At 39.7% G+C, this 19,488-nt stretch overlaps 1 protein-coding gene across 1 annotated transcript in view; it reads left to right on the forward strand.

Annotated features, from left to right (window-relative positions):
• The first annotated feature begins 3,518 nt into the window (after positions 1–3,518).
• Positions 3,519–19,488, forward strand: part of PDCD1LG2 (programmed cell death 1 ligand 2) — a 93,723-nt gene continuing 77,753 nt past the window's right edge. The window contains exons 1-3 of the mRNA XM_060409433.1: positions 3,519–3,648; positions 5,212–5,298; positions 5,416–5,473. The gene's annotated coding sequence lies outside the window, so the exon portion shown is untranslated. The remainder of the gene's footprint in view (positions 3,649–5,211; positions 5,299–5,415; positions 5,474–19,488) is intronic.

Genomic DNA, 19,488 nt, shown 5'->3' on the forward strand with positions numbered 1-19,488 from the left:
GGTATAAAAGAGTACGATATGCTCCACTCTGTACATTATATTAATTATGTATATAGCATGTATACTATGAGCACTTTTCACAGTAAGTACTTAGTACTCTATGTATACTTAGTTTGTATATTATGTACACTATGCATCTTTTCAGATAAAATTTTTGCATTTTTGAAAGGGAAAATTATAGATATATACTTCCTTATATATGCAAAAATGCATATCTGAAAGGATACATCCAAAATTGGTTGCCTTTGAGTGGGCATATTGGGTTTATAGTGGAGAGAATTTTATGGCATAACCTTTTGAATTAAATGATTACTTATTCCAAATAATTATAATTTTAAAAGTCTGAGCTCAATTATTTGCCTTTCAGGGACTTTCATGTAGTTTTAAGAAATGATAACTCTCATTAATGTGTAAGGCCAAATAGAAGCATCAGAGATAAGGCAGTTTGAACAACTGAATTCAACAAGCACAGGATTTCAATCCATCAATTCAGTTCAGTTTAGTTCAGTTGCTCAGTCATGTCCGACTCTTTGCGACCCCATGAACCACAGCACGCCAGGCCTCCCTGTCCATCACCAACTCCCGGAGTCTACCCAAACCCATGTCCATTGAGTTGGTGATGCCATCCAACTATCTCATCCTCTGTTGTCCCCTTCTCCTCCTACCGTCAATCTTTCCCAGCATCAGGGTCTTTTCAAATGAGTCAGCTCTTCGCATCAAGTGGCCAAAGTATTGGAGTTTCAGCTTCAACATCAGTCCTTCCAATGAACACCCAGGACTGATCTCCTTTAGGATGGACTGGTTGGATCTCCTTGCAGTCCAAGGGACTCTCAAGAGTCTTCTCCGACACCACAGTTCAAAAACATCAATTCTTCGGCTCTCAGCTTTCTTTATAGTCCAACTCTCACATCCAATTGTACTGAATTACTTTCTTTCATGTAATTTTCCCTGTTTTTCCCTGGCCTCACTGCCAGCACAGCCTCTAGTATGTGGAAGACTGATCAGTTTATTTATGGGCTCTCATTAAGTAGCTGTGGATCTGGATCGTTATCGTAATAAAGGGCACTTTATAAATAATGAGTAGGCCAAATCAACCCATTGTTTATAGAGCCATAGACATGTAATGGAGAAGGCAATGGCAACCCACTCCAGTACTCTTGCCTGGAAACTCCCATGGATGGAGGAGCCTAGTAAGCTGCAGTCCATGGGGTCTCAAAGAGTCAGACACAACTGAGCGACTTCAATTTCGCTTTTCACTTTCATGCACTGGAAAAGGAAAAGGCAACCCACTCCAGTGTTCTTGCCTGGAGAATCCCAGGGACGGAGGAGCCTGGTAGGCTGCTGTCTATGGGGTCGCACAGAGTCGGACACAACCGAAGCAGCTTAGCAGCAGCAGCAGCAGCAGAAGCAGCAGACATATAATATGCTTCCATAGGTATGAACTAACTAAAATATCTGTACTGTGGGAAAGCTGGCAAGAATGATCCCAACTTAGGTTTATCCAGTTGGAAAGCTGAGGTTAGCACTAGTGAAGGTTTTGCAAACTGCAAAGTGTAGCTTTGATCAGCGTTTTGCAGGCTATTGGTGACTATCAAAATTCCCAGACCTAGGCTTCCCCTTTCAGCATCTTGGCTTCTGCATGAGAAACTTTGGCTGTCTGCCCTGACATCGAGCATCCAGCCTTTACAAGGCACAAAAAGCTGTTTTCGCCTAAGTGCTCTGCAGTGGTGAAAAATCAAAAGAGAGATCATGGAGAAGTTACTCAATAAACAACAAAATTTACATAACTGAAACTGATTAGAAGAACTTTTTTGTTGTGAGAACTAAAGAAAATGCTGTGTCAGGACCGAGTAATAGAAAAACTAATACTAGTCTCAGCAAGTGACAGAGCAGCCTTCATCTGTCAACCATCTCTCTTCCTTTCTGGACACAGATGATTTGGCAAGAATAGAATGGTCCCTTCCTAGGACATGAAGGTGTTTGGAGACTTAAAAACTTTATTAAAATTATTTGGGTATCTAGGAGAAAAAAATACAAAAACCTGCAAAAGACAAAAGCAACAAACACATATTTATACTTACCACAAGCTCTATTGAAGTTGCTTCACTCCAAGTGACTATGAAAGAAAAAAAAGCTGTATTGAGAGATGAAAGTGTATTTGGGAAGAGTGAGAGAATGCTTTTAAACACCTGGAGTCATCCTGACCCAAGTTCCAGTCTTTTTAACTCTATGACCAGGGCAGTGTTTTTTAACTTCACTGAACTTATTTCCCTTTGACTAAAATGGGATAAGGACTAAATGAGGCAACATACCTAGAGTACTTAGTACTACGCCTGGTGCTTAGAAAGTCTACAGTTTGTGTGTTGATATTATTGATGCCAAGAAATGGTTTATTATTTTCAGGTTCAAGAGCTAATAATCTAGTCAAACTGCTATTGTTATGGATGACTTAAACTATTTTTTTTAATTGAAAGAATTTACTATTAAAATTATTTATTTTTAAAAATAAAAAATTGAAAACTGAAGTGTTTAATTTTTCTATCTTAAAAGTCAAAACAACTGAATTTAAATTGTGTCAAGTTAAAGGACTATCATTAGACTATCATTTTTGAATTTTTCATAATGTCAAAATTAACTAGAATTCTTTTTCTTTTTTAGTTTGCACATTTAAAATTCTGGCATTCCTTTTTGGTTCATCTAGGCACTTCATGTTGATACATGATGAGCTACTATAAAGCAGAAGTTAGTTACATAGGATAACTTAAAACTTATTTAGGGGAAATTTAGTAAATGTTTATTTTAATAAACCATGTTTTGTTTGTTTTTAAAGAGGGATGCTTGATTCTTTGCTAGTTTCAGAACAAACAGCTTTATAGTGGAAAGCAATTCCTCTTTTTACACCTCAGGTTAAATATTTGTCTATTTTTCAGTCAAACTGAAAACATAACAAAACAATGACCCAGCTTGTTTCTAACTACACAGAAATGAATACACTGTAAACAATGTTTCCTCTTCATTGAACATTGGCTGTGCACCTACTGTATCCTCTAGACATTGTCGAGAATACAGCTATTACCCAGATATCCAAGCTGCCTTAAGAACATGAAGATTGAAACATACTGTCATTAGTTATGGGCATAGCTCCTCTTCTCCCAAAAACAAAACAAACCAAAAGGCACAAGTAAGAGTCTGTCAGAAATAACACAAACCATTGAATCACCAGAAAATAATTAAAGTGCTTTGAGCTCAACGTTTATACCCTCTACCACTTGAGTTATATTTTATTAAACTACTGTTAGTTAATTCATGTATTTTGGTACCTCAGTGACTCTAATCCAAATATGGTGTTTTTATATTGATAGTTCCATGTGTTCTAGTACATTATCACAGTACTGGAAAACACATAGAGGAGAGTTAATAACTGGCATTAAGTTTCTTGGTTTGGGAGATGTTTTGTTGTTGTTTTATTTTTTAGTATTTACTACACACTGGGCAATGTTGCGGAGACGTTAATGGCACCCCACTCCAGTACTCTTGCCTGGAAAAATCCCATGGATGGAGGAGCCTGGTGGGCTGCGTCTATGGGGTTGCACAGAGTCGGACACGACTGAAGCGACTCAGCAGCAGTAGCGGCAGCAGGGCAATGTTGTGAGTGCTTTATGTGTGTTAATTCATATAATCTTCTAAAAACCCTGTGAGGAAAGTACTGTTATCTTCTCTTTACAGATGAAGAGATTGAGGGACAGCAAGTTTAGGTAATTTAGCCAGAGTCATGCTGCTAGAATGTAAAGAGTTTGCCTTCAGAGCCTGTGCTCTTCAACTCTGCACTGTGTTACACCCAAACAAGTGACTGAGTCATGTTAATTGAGGTTTCAAAGTTTAATACTGTTGGAGCAGTACAGTATAGTGATACCTGCTGGGCTGAACAATTGCAGAAGCAGCCTGAGGTTTGTTAGCCCATGTGTTCTTGTTTTTCCAGGCAATGGGGGCTAATCTGACTAGCACTACTATAGGTATTCTAGTATGGGTCTTTCAGTGAATCTTTAAACTCATATCTGTTCAGCATATACCCGATCATACAACTGCTGAATCATTGATATATACCTAAGAGTAGAATTTCTGGGGCAGAGTGTAGAAATGACTGGAAAGTGTACCAATTTGCATTCCTTAACATCAGTGTGTGGGAATTTCTGGGGCATAGTATAGAAATTACTGGAAAGTGTACCAATTTGCATTCCTAAACATCAGTGTATAGGAATTCCAGTTGCTCCACATTCTCAGCAACATTTGATATTTTCTGTATCTTTTAAACATTCTTAAATGTATTCATAGAGGGATTACTTTATGGTTTTAATTCCCATTGCTTTGTTGACTGATAGAGCTGACCTCCCTTTCCTATGTCTGTTGGCCACCTGGCAGTAAACTTCTATGAAGTGTCTTTTCCAGTGTTTTGGTCTACTTTCCTGTTAGGTTGTCTATCTTACTGATATTGTAGAAATTCTTAACGTTCTAGATATGTCAGACATATGAATTAAATATACCTTCTTCCATTCTGTGGGTTTTCTATTCCCTCTCTTAGTGGGTCCTTTGGATGAACAAACATTCTTAATTTTACATAGGGCAAATCATCAATTTTTTTTGCTTTATGTCTAATACTATTTTTTAGATTATAAAAATTCAATTACCAATACTTAATTCAGACCAATTCAGTCAGACTTTCTGGAGGTGAGAGAAAAGTATTGATAGTATTTTTATGCTTCTAAGGTGATTCCAATATGAACCCAGGTTTGAGAATTATGGATGCAGAATCATCTGCTAAGTTGTTAGCTATGAATGTCTTTGTGGGATAGGATTATTACAGTTTCTCGCTTCCCAGGTGACACTGGTGGTAAAGAACCCGCGTAACAATGCAGGAAATTTAAGCGATGAGGGTTTGATCCCTGGGTCGGAAAGATTCCCGGGAGGAAGGCACAGCAATCCACTCCAGTATTCTTGCTTGAAGAGTCTCAGGGACAGAGGAGCCTGGCAGGCTACAGCCCATAGGGTTGCAAAGAGTCGGGCGTGACTGAAGTGACTCAGTATGCATGCATTCTTTATATGTGTTTCCAGTTTTAATCGATGCTTAGTTTGAATGGCGATAGTGGTACGGGGTGTGCTTGTGTGTGTGATGAGAAGTCTGACACCATTTCTTTAATGTCTGACTGTTGACAGATTTAAGCTACGCCTCTCCCTTTTCCTCTGGTGCCCCACATTTGGTCAAGCTGATAAGGAGACCTGGGCTGCCCTCCTTTGGCACAGGTAAGAGATCCAAACCACGCAAACCTCTTCTTGCATATGAACCCCCACTCCAGCTCTATCTTGTAAAGATGATTAAAAGAAAAGAAAACAACTCATCTCCCTTCTTTGCCTTTCAAGCCGTTTCAGACCTGCATGAGAGACTGACTGTCTTGTACTCCCCAGAGGCCTCAATTATGTAAGTAATAAACTTTTTCATACCATTTTCATGTGTCTCAATGTGAACCAAATTTTGGTTAGGTGTACATTTGACTTTTCAAGGAACTGTAACAGCATGGAAAACAGCCACTTTTGGAAAGTGTCGTGTAACTCCTTGTAAGATTGCATGCCTTCCTGTGTCACAAAATACTCTTTTTACTGCCTAGGGTTAGGGCTTTTATTGTCCTCAGATGCTAAAAACTTCTGTTTTGTCCTTTGGGAGTTAACCATGGGTATATATCTCTATTACCCTACCAGACAATTCCCAGGAGATTTTGCTGTTCATTCCTATCTTCAAACTGAATTTTTGAGGCTTGCAGTGGTATAGGGTATAGACTCTTCCTATTCTGGCATTGCTAACATCTTTGTTCTCTTCTTCTGATATAACATATCGGAGCTATGCTTTGATTCAAATTCCTCTTAAGTTTTGATGCCATGAGAAGAAATGGACTGATATTTCTACATCTCGGTTTTAGAGCCTCAGGGTTGATTGTATTTTTTATATCATTCTCTAGAACAGCCAAATTTCTTTTTGTTCTAAGCAGTCTTTAGCTGTGTCTCTTTTCTCATCTTGCCATGCTCCTGGAATGTTATTGAATTAGAGAATCTTTTTATATTTATTATCCATTTGTTAGCATTCTTTTTTATCTTTTGTATCTATGTGTGTTTTAATAGTGAATGATAAGCTAAAGTCTGTATTCTTTATTCTTTTCTCTATTTTTCTACTTCTCTATCACATTTGTTAAATTTCCTTTATTTATGCCTGTGCTGAGTCATGGCTGCTTTGCATGGGCTTTCCGTAGTTGCAGCAAGCAACTAGGTGGGGTTGGGGTGAGGGAGAACTTCTCTTCGTAGCTGCGTCTGGGCTTCTTCTTGCAGTGGTTTCTCTTGTGGTGCATGGGCTATAGGCACGCACGCTTTAGTAATTATAGCACGCAGGGTCAGTAGTTGCAGCGTGTGGACTCTAGGGTACATGGGCTTCAGTAGTTGCGGCACGCAGGCTCAGTAGCTGTGGCTCACTGCCCTAGAATGTGTGGGTTTCAGTAATTGTGGCACACGGGCTTAGTTGCTCCACTGCATGTGAAATCTTCCTGGACCAGGGAAGGAACCTGTCTTCTGCATTGGCAGGCAGATTCTTTATTCACTGCGCCACCAAGGAAGTCCCTCTGTGTCCCATTTAAGCAAACTTTGCTTACTCCCAGGTCATGAAGACTCCCTCCATGTTTTCTTCCAAATGTCTTTGTTTTGTCTTTCACGTTAGATCTGCAATCCTTCTGGAATTAATTTTTTTTGCATATCATGTGAGATAGGGATCAAAGTACATTTTTTATATGAATATCTAATTGTCCCTACGTTATTTATTGAAAAGACCATACTTTCCCTCCCTATACTGCAGTCTCACCTTTATCATAATCCAGGTAACTGTATCTATATCTCTATCTCACTAGTAGCTCTATCTCTCTCTCCCTGTCTCTGAATTCTTTTCTACTATATTGATCCCCTCATTTGTTTTTATGTCTAGATGATTTTATTAAAGCTATATTAATGAATTTTAATTTTTCTTCTTGTGGCTAGGACAGTACTTGAACTTGTGATTTTTCACCTGCAGTGAAAAGTCTCACCTGAGACTTCCATCCTGGGGATAATGCTGTGCAAAAGACATCCCAATCATTTTTTCCCACTGTTATCTGTCCCATATTCACCCTAGGTCTATATTCACTCTCTTATCTTTCTCTCTGAATGTTTGTCTTTCCATAAGTATAAAATCATACTCTCATCATTTATTTTACTTATTGAATGTCTTCTCTTCCTTGTGCATTATTTCAAAAGTAGACAAGGGATTTAAATATATTTTTAAAATAAAACAGATATCAAATTACACTTATCTATATAGGCTTCAATAAAGTGTTTTCTACTGTAAATAAAAGTGTTTTCTACTATAAATTCAATGTTTTTTTTGTTTTAGAAAAATATTTTCCACTCACCCTAAAACAACATGGTTATCTGAATTCTACAAAGAAATGATTTTGTCCTAATTAACAACCATTACAAAATATGTCCTTTCTATTATAAGTTTAAAATCTTTAATAAAAAATGAATATTGTGGTAACTGTTGCTTCCTAGAATGTTTGCTCACAGCTACAATATTGTAGGATCAAATAAACTTTATCTCATATTCCTTGATTTAGAGTAGATTCATGTTAGTAATATGGGAAGTGGATCCCCTGTTGATGTCTCTTGGCCTTACTGGCTCACTTGCAGGGTGAAGACTTGACTAAAACAGAGATTGTGGGCCATGTCCAGCAGTTCCTTATTTCTGCTTATGGTTTATCAAGTTTCCAGAAGTAAACCTCAGGACCATCAGTTAACTCCTCCCTCTTCCTCATGTCTGAGCTTCAATATTGACCTAATTCCCTCGCCCAGAATTTCTTGTTCCAGTTACTTCTCTTGTGAATTCACTCTTACTGTCTTCTCTTAGCCTTTATATCAGGATGTTCATATTGGCTTAAATAAAAAGGAAGTTTATTATCCCATGCAACAAGAAATACACAGAGAGAATGACACTGTCTCTGTTTCTCTGCAATTTTCTTGGCCCCACCAAACTGGTGACCTGACTCTGTACCCAAGCTTGAGGCAGTTCTAGGTTCCATACCCAGCCAATCATACCTCATGTCTCATTGGCCTTCCAGGCCACGTATCTACTCTCAAACCAGTTGTTGGCAAGGATTTACCCAGTAGCCAGGGATGAGATCATCTTCTTCTGTGTCACATGAGATAAGATACCTGAATAAAATCAGGGTCTTGTACCATGGAAAATAGCATTTGAATGCTGATAGATATAACCAACAGTGTCTGTCTCGCTTTAAATAATTGCAGCCGCCTCCTAACTGTGCTCCCTGCTTTTTGTTTTTAGCCCCCATTCTCTCAACATTTATAATATTGAGAAGCCAGTGCAGTCCTCTTTAAACACAATTTTGTCACCATAGGCAGACACTCTTGGTTGGTGGCCTAGGTGTCTCCCTTCTAATTGAAGGATAAAGTCCAAATACCTTGGCCTCTCCAATCAAGATCCCCATAATCCACCCTATGCCTGTTTTCATCTTCTTTTTTTTTTTTCCCAAAAAATTTTACTGAAGTATAGTTAATTTACAATGCTGTGTTACTTTATGCTATACAGCAAAGTGATTCTGTTCTATAGACATATACACATGTATTTTTTTCCCATTATGGTATTTATCACAGGATGTTGAATATATTTCCCAGTGTTAAACAATAGGACCTTATAATTTATCCATCCTATATATAATGCTTTGCATCTGTTAATCCCAAACTCCCAATGTGTCTCTCTCCCACCCCTATTTTTTGTGTCTGTGAGTCTGTTTCTATTTTGTAAATATGTTCATTTGGGTTGTATTTTAGATTCCATGTGTGAGTGATATGGTATTTGCCTTTCTCTGACTTACTTCACTTAGTATGATAATGTCTAGGTTCATCCATGTTGCTGCAAATGGCAATATTTCATTCTTTTTGTGGCTGAGTAATAGTCCATTGTATGTATGTATGTATGTATGTATGTATACACACAAAACACACACATCACATTTTCCTTATCCATTCATCTGTCAATGAACGTTTAGGTTGTCTCCATGTCTTGGCCATAAATAGTGCTACTATGAACATTGGGGTGAATGTATCTTTTTGAATTATAGTTTTGTCCAGATATATGCCCAGAAGTGGGATTGCTGGATCATGTGGCAACAATATCTTTAGTTTTTTGAGAAACCTCCATACAATTCTCCATAGCGGCTGCCCCAATTTATATCCTACCAACAGTATAAGAGGGTTCCCTTTTCTCTACACACTGTCCAACATTATTATTTGTAGACTTTTTGATGATCACCATTCTGACTGGTTTTAGGTGGTACCTCATTGTCATTTTGATTTGCGTTTCTCTAATTAGAAATGTAGAGCATCTTTTCATGTGCCATTTGGCCATCTGTATGTCTTTGGAAAAATGTCTGTTTAGATCTTCTGCCTGTTTTCTGATTGTGTTGTTTATTTTTTCAGTATTGAATTATATGAGTTTTTGAATATTTTAGAAATTAAGCCCTTGTAGGTCATACCATTGCAAACATTTTCTCCCAGTCTGTAAATTGTCTTTTGTTTATGGTTTCCTTTGTTTTGAAAAAGCTTATAAGCTTGATTAAGTCCTATATGTTTATTTTTCCTTTTATTTCTATTGCCTTGGAAGACCAATCTAAGAAAATACTGGTGTGATTATCAGAGAATGTTTTGCCTATGTTCTCTTCTAGGCATTTTATGGTGTCGTGTCTCATATTTAAGTCTTCAAGCCATTTTATTTTTGTGTATGGTGTGATAGTGTGTTCTAAAATCCTCTGTCTTTATTCTTCCTTCTCTCTAGTTCCTTATAACAGGGGTGGGCAAATTTTTTTTATAAAACATAAAATAATTATTTCAGGTTTTGTGGGCCATGTGGTTGCAACTGCTCAACTCTCCCATTATAGTCAAAAGCAGCCATACTTAATAGGTAAATAAGTGCGTGTGACCATGTTCCAATAAAATTGTATTGACAAAAGAGTCATAGATACAGAAGACAAACAGGTGGTGGCCAGAGAAGCAGCAGAGGAGAGAAATAGGTGAGGGAGATTAAGGGATGAAGTAATGTTGTGAAATAAATGACTGGAGACTAGAGAAACCAGGGGAGGCATGGTATAAGATGAGATGGAACCCTAAGGGCCATAGTGAAGAGTTTAGATTCCATTCTCAGTGTAGTGGGAAGTTGTTGAAAGTTTTAAGCCGGGGAATGATTGATCCAGCTTGTGTTATGACATCACTTTTGTTGCAGTATGGATGAAGTATTAAAGGGGCCTGGAGACAAAGAGAACAGTTAGGTGACAGGTGTCATAAGCTGATGGCAGCTCAGCCATGGCAAGCCTGCTCAGCGTGACAGGGAGCATGTGTTCCTGTCATGTGCTTAGGGAGAAGAGGAGACTCTGTGGCTTGGGGTCTATTCTTATTTCCCTCCCCTTCCTTACCCCACTTTTTATTTTTGCTGTTTTGTTGTTATGTTATCGACCCTTGTAAACAGCCTTAAATCCTTCCTGAATATCCCAAATACTCCTCAAATCCTATGATATAGATCTCTCTCTGATCCAAAATTATTTCATCATATTTCTCAAGAAGAAGAAATACTGCTTCTTATTGTTTCTCAAGAGGGTTGGCATTTCTGGATAGAGTGATTTAGTCCCAGCTGTGAAGATAGTTGGGACTTTTAGAGAAAGGGGATCCGAAAAACCTAAGCTGCTGCTAAGAACAATTTATGAAGGTCGGTCATAAACCTTGGAATAAAGCTTTTCTGATATTTTTCTAGGCTTTTGTGAAAGGACGACACTTGGAAATTCTGCGGACAGCCAGGGGAACCTCGAGTTTGATAGCTTTGGAGAGAGGAGTCACAACTGGGGAAACAGTGGTGAAGGTAGAAAAGGTGAAGTAAGACAGGAGACTAGTTCCTCAGAGTCAGCAGGGTCATGAGAATGCTCTGGTCTGAACTTTAGGAGGTTACTGGAAACGGATAGTTGCATCCACACGCACGTGCACTCACACGTGCACCTCTGTCGAAAAGACAGAAGAGGTGAGCCTGTGGCAAGTTAGGCTAGCATGATTATACTTAAAATCACCTGCCAGGGGAGAGAGGCGTAACTGCCCAGTGTGGCTGTCGACAGGGAGTAAAAATCTGGGCTGCTGTACCCGCAGTGGAAGTACAGTGCTCCCCCTCTTAGGCCATACCTCTCGGCCAGCTCACTGTCCTTCCTTCCCATCCACTGCTCACTGGCTTGCTCACTCTGTCTGCTCTTTGGTCACTTCTCCCAGCGTCTCTGTCTCTTCATTCTCAGTATCAAATCATGGCTCTGGCCTCTGAATGGGTTTCTAACCATCTTAGGTACCTCATTTGACCCAACTCTTGTCCTGTTTTCTTGAGCAGTGAAGTCATAATTTCATGACCTTGTAAATACAGTACATGGAGTAAAACATTTCCTAAACCTGATGTCTTAATAACATTTTTAGAAAATGAACAATTCATGGAGACAAATGTGTATGTATGAAGTATATATATGTATAGATGGAAATGGATACAAAGATGTATAAATATATACATCTGTAAATTTGTGTGCCTGAATGAGAAATGAATAGTGTGTATGTCTGTTAGGTACAAAGCAGCTATAGCCTATGAGGAAGGGACAGAAGGAACAAGGAAGGAAAAGTAAAGAAACTAAAGCTGACAAAGAGAAAAAGCAAAGACGTCCACTTATCTCTGGCTTTTAATGCAAAACATGGAGCTGTCAGATAATATCACACATCCTCCAGCTAGAATCCCCAGGGTTCTGCCCTTAAAGATGGCGTTTTCTTTCCCAGTCCCTGACCTGGAGGGGCTCCATTCAATCTTCTTTTATTTATTTACTTTTGATCAATCTTAAAAGGTTTTGCTTTGACCGACAGGCTCAAGAACTCCCATTAGCTCTCTCAGGTTACTCCTGGTATGTATGTACATATGTATGTATGTGTATGTATATATTTCTGATTATTTCTGGAGTGTCTGGTTGAAGATGGAATCAGAGACACATATTCTTACCACAGTAAAGAAAAATGATAGTAAATAAAGGAACCCCAGTATTGGACATGAGGGTTAAACCTCAATTCTCCCATTTACCAGCTATGTGACCTTCACCAAATTGTCTGCCTTCTCTGGGCCTCAGTTTCCCTATCTATAAAATGGGATCCATGAGAGTACCTACCTCCTAGGTTTGCTGTGAGAGTTAAATGGCTTAATATACATAAAGTTATTGGAACTGCCCTGGCAATGTTTAGACCTCTATGGATGTTAGCCTATTACTGCATTCCACTTCGGTAAGAATTACTAAAAGTAGTAGCAGACTGCACAGTCCCCTAACTCCTTCTGATCAGTCCTCACCCACACCAAGCCTATGTGTCAGAATGTCCACCAAAGACTGTCTGAGTGGTCGGGGAGGCTGGAATGAAATGTGTGCAATGGCAGACCTCTGGTTGCAGTGGTGGGCCAAGCATTTTCCTCACCTCCCTCCACCTGTGAAAGTCTGATCCAGCCAAATCCCTTGATGCATTTCAGTCTGTGTTCATTTCCTTTCCATCTTCTCTTCATCTTTCATTACTCCCTGGTCAGTAGAAAGGGCTGAGTCTCAAGGCTACCACTCCATTCCACATTCCAGCTTCATTTGCTAAGGAAAATGCTCAGGATCACTGGGCAAGTGATGAAGAGAATTTGGGGCTAAGAAGAATCTTTCCCAAGCCTGATTGGTACAAAATACCCTTGGACATTATACCGTTAGAAGGTTCCTTAAAAGTTAAGTGACATTTTATAGCTAGTTAAACTTCCCTAATGGGTTTCCTAGAAAAGCCAGATATTCAGAGAAATTGCAGAGTACTGGTGCTCTAACAAAGAGGTCAGTAAATTCTCCACAGAGTTCCTTCACAGGTTTGAAAAATTACCTGCTCACATAGGAACATGTTGGGAACCTGACAGCAGGGACTGCTCTCCATTTTTACCCTCCCACAAACTGACCGCTGGCCTAGTTGTCCTCCCACAGCTAGTCGCTGCAGAAGCCACATTCACGTAAACTTCTGTCAAGCCAGCTGACCGGCCGGTCTGTTGCCTTGCAATATGAGCTACTTTACTGGGACATGTGTCTTTAGGTTAATACCCTTTTGATCCAGAGATTCCACTTACAGCAAGTTGTCCCAAGAAATAATCAGAGAAGTGCCCATGGCTGACTGTGTGGGTTCAGTCAGTGGTGCCAACTGTTTTGTAATATCAACATTGGAAATAACCTAACTGACCAGAACTAGGGGATGGCATAAACTAGTTATGTCACAGTCATACAATGAAATACTTATCAGTCTTTACAAATAAGTATGGGATCTATAATTATTGACATGGAAAGACACCCACAATATCTTTGATGAGTAACAATAGCCATTCACTGAATAGTATCCTCAGATAATGCTACTTATTAAAGTTGTATTCATATAAATGTGTCCAGAGAGCTATAAAGAATTATGCTCACCAAAACATAAAACCAGTTATCTCTAGAATTAGGTAATGGGTAATCTTTACTTTTTTTCATTAAAAATATTTTATAATAATACAGTATATCATTTTACAATCTAAAAAAAGCTACATTTTATTTCTGAGGGAGGAAAATGAGCTAGGTTTCAGGTTTTCGGAGTGAGATCTGATTACACCAATCAGGTAATAACATAATAATAATTAACATTTATTGAGCACTTACTGTGCACCAGAGACTCTGTTCTAAGTACTTTCCATGTCTCAAATCACTTAATCTATATGACAATGTAATGAGGCAAGCCTTTTATTGCTGGTATTTAATAAATAATAAAACAGAATCCAAGAGAGAGAGTCATTTGTTCAAGGTCTCAGGGCCAGGACATGGTGAAACAAAGATTTGGACAGAGATCTCTGGTCATGAGCCCTGTGCTCCTCTGAGTATGGTTCATCTGCTCCTTCTCGGCAAGGAGGAGTGGGGGCGCCGGGTCTGAGGAGCTGGCCGGTGTCAGGAGCAGGACTCTGTCCTCTTTTCCCTGCTGTTCCCTAAGGCTCCTCAGCCTCCCACTGTCCATTTGTTTGCTTAACCCCTCTAAGCTTCAGCTTCCTCTTTTGTAAAACAAGGAAGCCTTCTTAAGCCATCCAACCTAGAATTAATCAGTTCCTTCTCTATACTGTGTACCGACCTGGTAGCTCCTTCTGTTGTGGCACTTATATTGCTCCCCTACTGTCACCGCCAACATCCCATCCCATCTTAAAAGGCTGAGGGGCAGGCCCCAGCGTTCCCCAGTGGACAAGTTGTCACAGAGGCTGGAAGACCCCTGCACACTCTCTGTGCCTACATTTACCACCCTCTATGAGAATCCTGTTCATTTGTCTTTCTCCCCATTGGACATGAACCCTTTGAGGCAGAAACAATGTCTTAGATACTTCTGCATCCTTCATGCCTGGAACATAACATTGTTCAATTATTAAACATTCTTTGTGGACTGAATATCTGAAAATCACAGCCATGTGGCCTTCAGATTCCAGAGTAATAGGGAAAGCAGTACTTGCATATTAATTTATTTTTTTGTTTTTTGCTTTCTACCTCATCTGACACCAAGTTCAGAGTAAGAATGGTCATTAAATAAAGTCACTGTTTTTAAATATTTATTTATTTTTAATAGGTTGATGATTGCTTTACAATATTGGTTTGATTTCTGCCATACCTCAACTTGAATTAGCCATAGGTGTACATATGTCCCCTCCCTCGTGAACCTCCCTCCCACCTCCCACCCTTTCCCACCCCTTTAGGTTGTTCCAGAGCCTGGTTTGAGTTCCCTGAGTCATAGAGCAAATCTCCATTGGCTGTCTATTCACATACGGCAGTGTATATGCTTCCATGCTACTCTCTCCACTCATCTCACCCTCCCCCTCCTCTCCCCCGCCTTGTCCATAAGTCTCTTCTCCATTGCTGCCCTGCAAATAGGTTCATCAGTACCATCTTTCTAGATTTCATATATATGTGTTAATATACATTATTTGTTTTTCTCTTTCTGACTTACTTCACTCTGTATAATACGCTCCAGGTTCATCCACATCATTAGAACTGATTCAAATGCATTCCTTTTTATGGTTGAGTAGTATTCAGGTATATATCCCACAGCTTCTTTGTCCATTCATCTGTCGATGGACATCTACGTTGCTTCCATAGAGAAGTCACTAATTTTTGACATGCCACGTAAGCAAAAGGGACCAGAAGGCTCTATTTTACATTGATCATCTAATGTAAGATTCTATTCATTCTGTGTAAATTATAAAATATCATGAACAGAACTCCTTCTCTTGTTTCAGGCATTTTACCTGTAGTGCTTAGTTAACTCACACAGCTGGTGAGGAGTGGAACCTGATCCAGCTTTTCAGCCCCTGTCTCAGCTGCTCTACATAGCACCACCCCTCTAACCAGTTACTGTGGTTTCTAAAAGCAAACCTGCCACTAACTCTGGCGTCTTAGGAGAGATCAACTCATGTCTGAGTGCTTACACTTTTCTCCCCACTGGTAAACTAAGGCTCATGATATCACCTCTTTTTAGCAAAAAAAAAAAAAAAAAAACAAAAAACCACACAAAAAAAACCGAAGAGGCATGGACAGATATATTTAAACAGCCACTGTTAATCTCTGGGTACTCACCTACTTTTTCTCCCTGTCACTTACTTTTCTTCATAAGGACTGCTGTGACCATCATCACCTAGGAATTCCCTAATGTTGAGTCACCAATTAGGGCAGACTGGTTAATTCAGAACCACCTGAAAGAAGTTTTGAAAACTACATATTTTTGGATCGCACCTCTGGAGATTTTGAATCAAGAGGTCTGGAGTAATGCCCCGGCATCTGTATGTTTTTTGAAGTTCCCCAGGGGATTCTGCTGTGCAGCCAGATCTGGGAATCACTGATCTGACCCCAAAACATGAGTCAGCTGTCTTGTCCTGCCCTTGACTACCTTTGAAACAATGAGTCATCATTTCACTTTTTTTTTTCCCCAAAGTGAATTGAAACCAAAGAGCCAAACCTCAGATTTCCTTTACCTGACTGTAACTTCAAATGTCCCCTTCACTTGGTCCAAGCACTGCATCTGCCTCCCCAGGTGAGGCTTCAGGTGATAGACTCCCTCCGCTGTTTAGTCCTGGGAAGATGTTGTAGTCTTGATCAGCCCTGGTTAGGAAGTCCCTGGGTGAAATGGCTGTGTGATATTTGATTTATAATAAGACATATCTATTTGGTCTTTTGTCTCCATTTCTGGCACAGAGTTCCTAAAAAGTTTGGAACTCTGGGGATCCTTCAGTCCTGAGTTGGCTGGGACCACACCAGGTTCATCTTAGAGCAAGCCTAGATGTTTGGGTTCAACACTAATGCCTCCCTCTGACCTCCCAGCGATGAGCCAGGACAAGGGAAAGAGAGACTTTAGAACACATGTGGATTATTTGGTTCTGTAGGTTTACCTTGTTCTCCTCCCAACCACCCTAAAAATGAGGTCGGGCAGTTAGCTTGCAGCAATAGGTAAATCTCAGGCGTTTTTGCTCTTTTGTATTATTAGAACTGTCTGATATAATAGAGACCCACTTGAGCAAAAATCATAATTCCACACAGGTATCTGGTCAAACCAGAAGCTGGGACTACAACCCAGACTATAGAAAGGTCTGGAACAAGTACCAAAATTCTGGTCAGGGTCCCTCTGTTTCTCATCTACTAACTAAAGAGTTTCTCTCTGAAGAGTTTATATGGGCTACATATTCGAAGATGCTCATAAACGGTTTTTTAGAAATTGTTGCCAATAGTTTCCGTCAAACCTCCTAGCCTGTTGGGTAGAGCATGACCCTTCGTCTCATTTATTTTCATTTCTCTTGGGTATATATACCTAGGAGTAGAATGCTGAGTCATACCGTAAATCTATGTTTAACTTTGAGGGGAACTGCTAGAATCCAGTCCCCCTTGAAATTCCAATCATATATCCTTTTCACATATCCCTCCTCCTTCCAGAACAGGCTAAAGTATGGCTCTGTTATCTTGGAGTCGGGGAGGGAAATATTTCCAGGCTTCAGTCTGGCCTGATAAGGGCCCAGAACTCCTGTGCCCCTGATTTCCCTCCCTCTGTGTCACCTGAAGCCTCAGTAACTCTGGGGGTGTTCAGAGACCACTGAAGGCTCTGGGGCCTAAAATTAGGGGTGACCCCATTTTCTTCATCCTTGAAAACAGCTCTACAGTTTTTTAGACCCTAGAGGTAAAGAACCCGCCTGCCAGTGCAGGAGATATAAGAGACGTGAGTTCAATCCCTGAGTCCAGTCTTTTCCCTGGCAAAAGAAATGGCAACCCACTCCAGTATTCATGCCTGGAGAATCCCATGGACAGAGGAGCCGGGGGGGCTATAGTCCATGGGGTCACAGAGGGTCAGACACAACTGAACGACTTAGCACACACACAAGGTATGGGATACTCCAGTGGACCCCCACCCCCACTTCAGGCAAGAAGCAGGTATTAATGTCTTCATAAAAGCACTCTCAAGCATCAAGGATGTATGTCTAGCACCCCCTTTTCTTTTCAAGAACCAGCGAAGAAGAAGACAGTAAACATTCCCTCCAGGGCCTCCACAACCTCCTCGTTGTCTCTTAAATCCCTCTCATTTAGTTTTTCTTGTTAAAGGCTGGTGAAGCATTTCAATTTCTCCCATAGTCTTCTCTTCTGCACCCTCATTTCCTGTCCCCACCCTTGCACTTGGGAGATTTCTCTAGGGAATTTGACCTTAATGAAACCTGACTTTTGTGACTTCGGTAACTTTTTTCTCTATGAGGAGCCATCTCCCCAGTTATTTCTTCCCCATTCGGTGACATGGGGATTGCTATAGCAGGAAAAGTACTTAATCACTATTTTAAATCAAACTATTAAACTTACAATAAACCTCCCATTTAGATGAGTTTCTTTCAGAAAGTGAAGGAAACCTGGGCCTCGTTCCTTCTAAATACAACCGTCTCAGTTGCTCTGGCCAGAATATTCATCCACACTTTTCCCTTCCCTCACTTTGAGCAAGGGTTTTCCTTCACAGATAGAGATCACGTGGGATTCCAAGCTACGTGTGTGACTTCTAATATGATGGCAAGTGACCAGCCTCCAGCCCCTGGGTTGACTGCAACTGAAGAAGTCTAGTTTTCAGGGTGGCCCACATGTGGATTCCCGCCCCTCCCCCATCTGACTCTCTCAACCTATGACTTTTTCCTCACCTCTGAATCCCCTATCCCCATTTTTCGAGAGAGGAGGTTAGCCATCATTCCTTTTTGTCACATTCCAGATAAACTCACATCAAGACGTTGGCCCCTGACTTTAGGAAGGTTGCTGAGGCTGGTTCTAGCTAAGTTGCTGGCTTCTTGCAGTTCCCGAGAAGCTCTTTCTGGGCTCTTTCTCTTCATCCAAGTCCCCAAAACCCAGGGAACATTTCTTTCTCACACTTAGATTTGTGTTCTTTTTAAATTTTTTCTTCCCAATAAGGCCTAGTAAAGTGGGAAATACTGGACTTATTTTTTGGACCTGAAGTAGCTAACGTTGATTTAGCACCTGCTAGTGACAAGCACTGTTCTAAGTGTATATGTGAGCTTTTTTTCTTTTACTTCCCGTTTTATTGAGACATAATTAACATACCACACTGTGTAAGTTTAATGTGTGCAGCATCATGACTTGACATACATGCAGCATGAAATGATGCCCACAAGTTAGTGCATATTTATCATCTCATATAAATACAAAATTTAAAAAATTAGAAAAGAAATTTTCTCTTTCTTAGGATTTACTCTCTTAACAACTTTCATATATAACATACAGCAGTGCTCGTTATGTATATCCTTGGTACATTACATCCCTAGTACTTATGTACCTTATAATACTGAAAGCTTGTACAGTTTGACCACCTTCATCAAATTCCCCCTCCATCCACCCTTGCCTCTGGTAAACACAAATCTCATCTTTTCCTATAAGTTTGTTTGCTTGGTTTTGAAGGATAATTTACCTATAACACTATGTTAGTTCCTGGTATATAACATAATGACTCAATTTTTTTAAACATTTTATTTCATGTGAATTTCATATGGTACAAAAGTATTATATGTTTGAACTTGTCACTCAAATAGGAGGTTCTTTCAGTTCTCTAGGCCAACCTTCTTTCAGAGGCAAATACTTTTTTTAAAAAATAATATTATGTAGAACATATATAGAAAATTTTCTCTTATGAAAACAAAAGTATTTGGACATTTTAAATTTAGTACAGCTTAGCATCCCGGTTTCTGTTGATAGATTTAGTTAATTGTTAGGAGGTTTATATATAGGAAAAACTCTGTAAATGGTAGATATA

This window comes from Ovis aries, chromosome 2, assembly GCF_016772045.2.
Source record: "Ovis aries strain OAR_USU_Benz2616 breed Rambouillet chromosome 2, ARS-UI_Ramb_v3.0, whole genome shotgun sequence".
Taxonomy (NCBI): domain Eukaryota; kingdom Metazoa; phylum Chordata; class Mammalia; order Artiodactyla; family Bovidae; genus Ovis; species Ovis aries.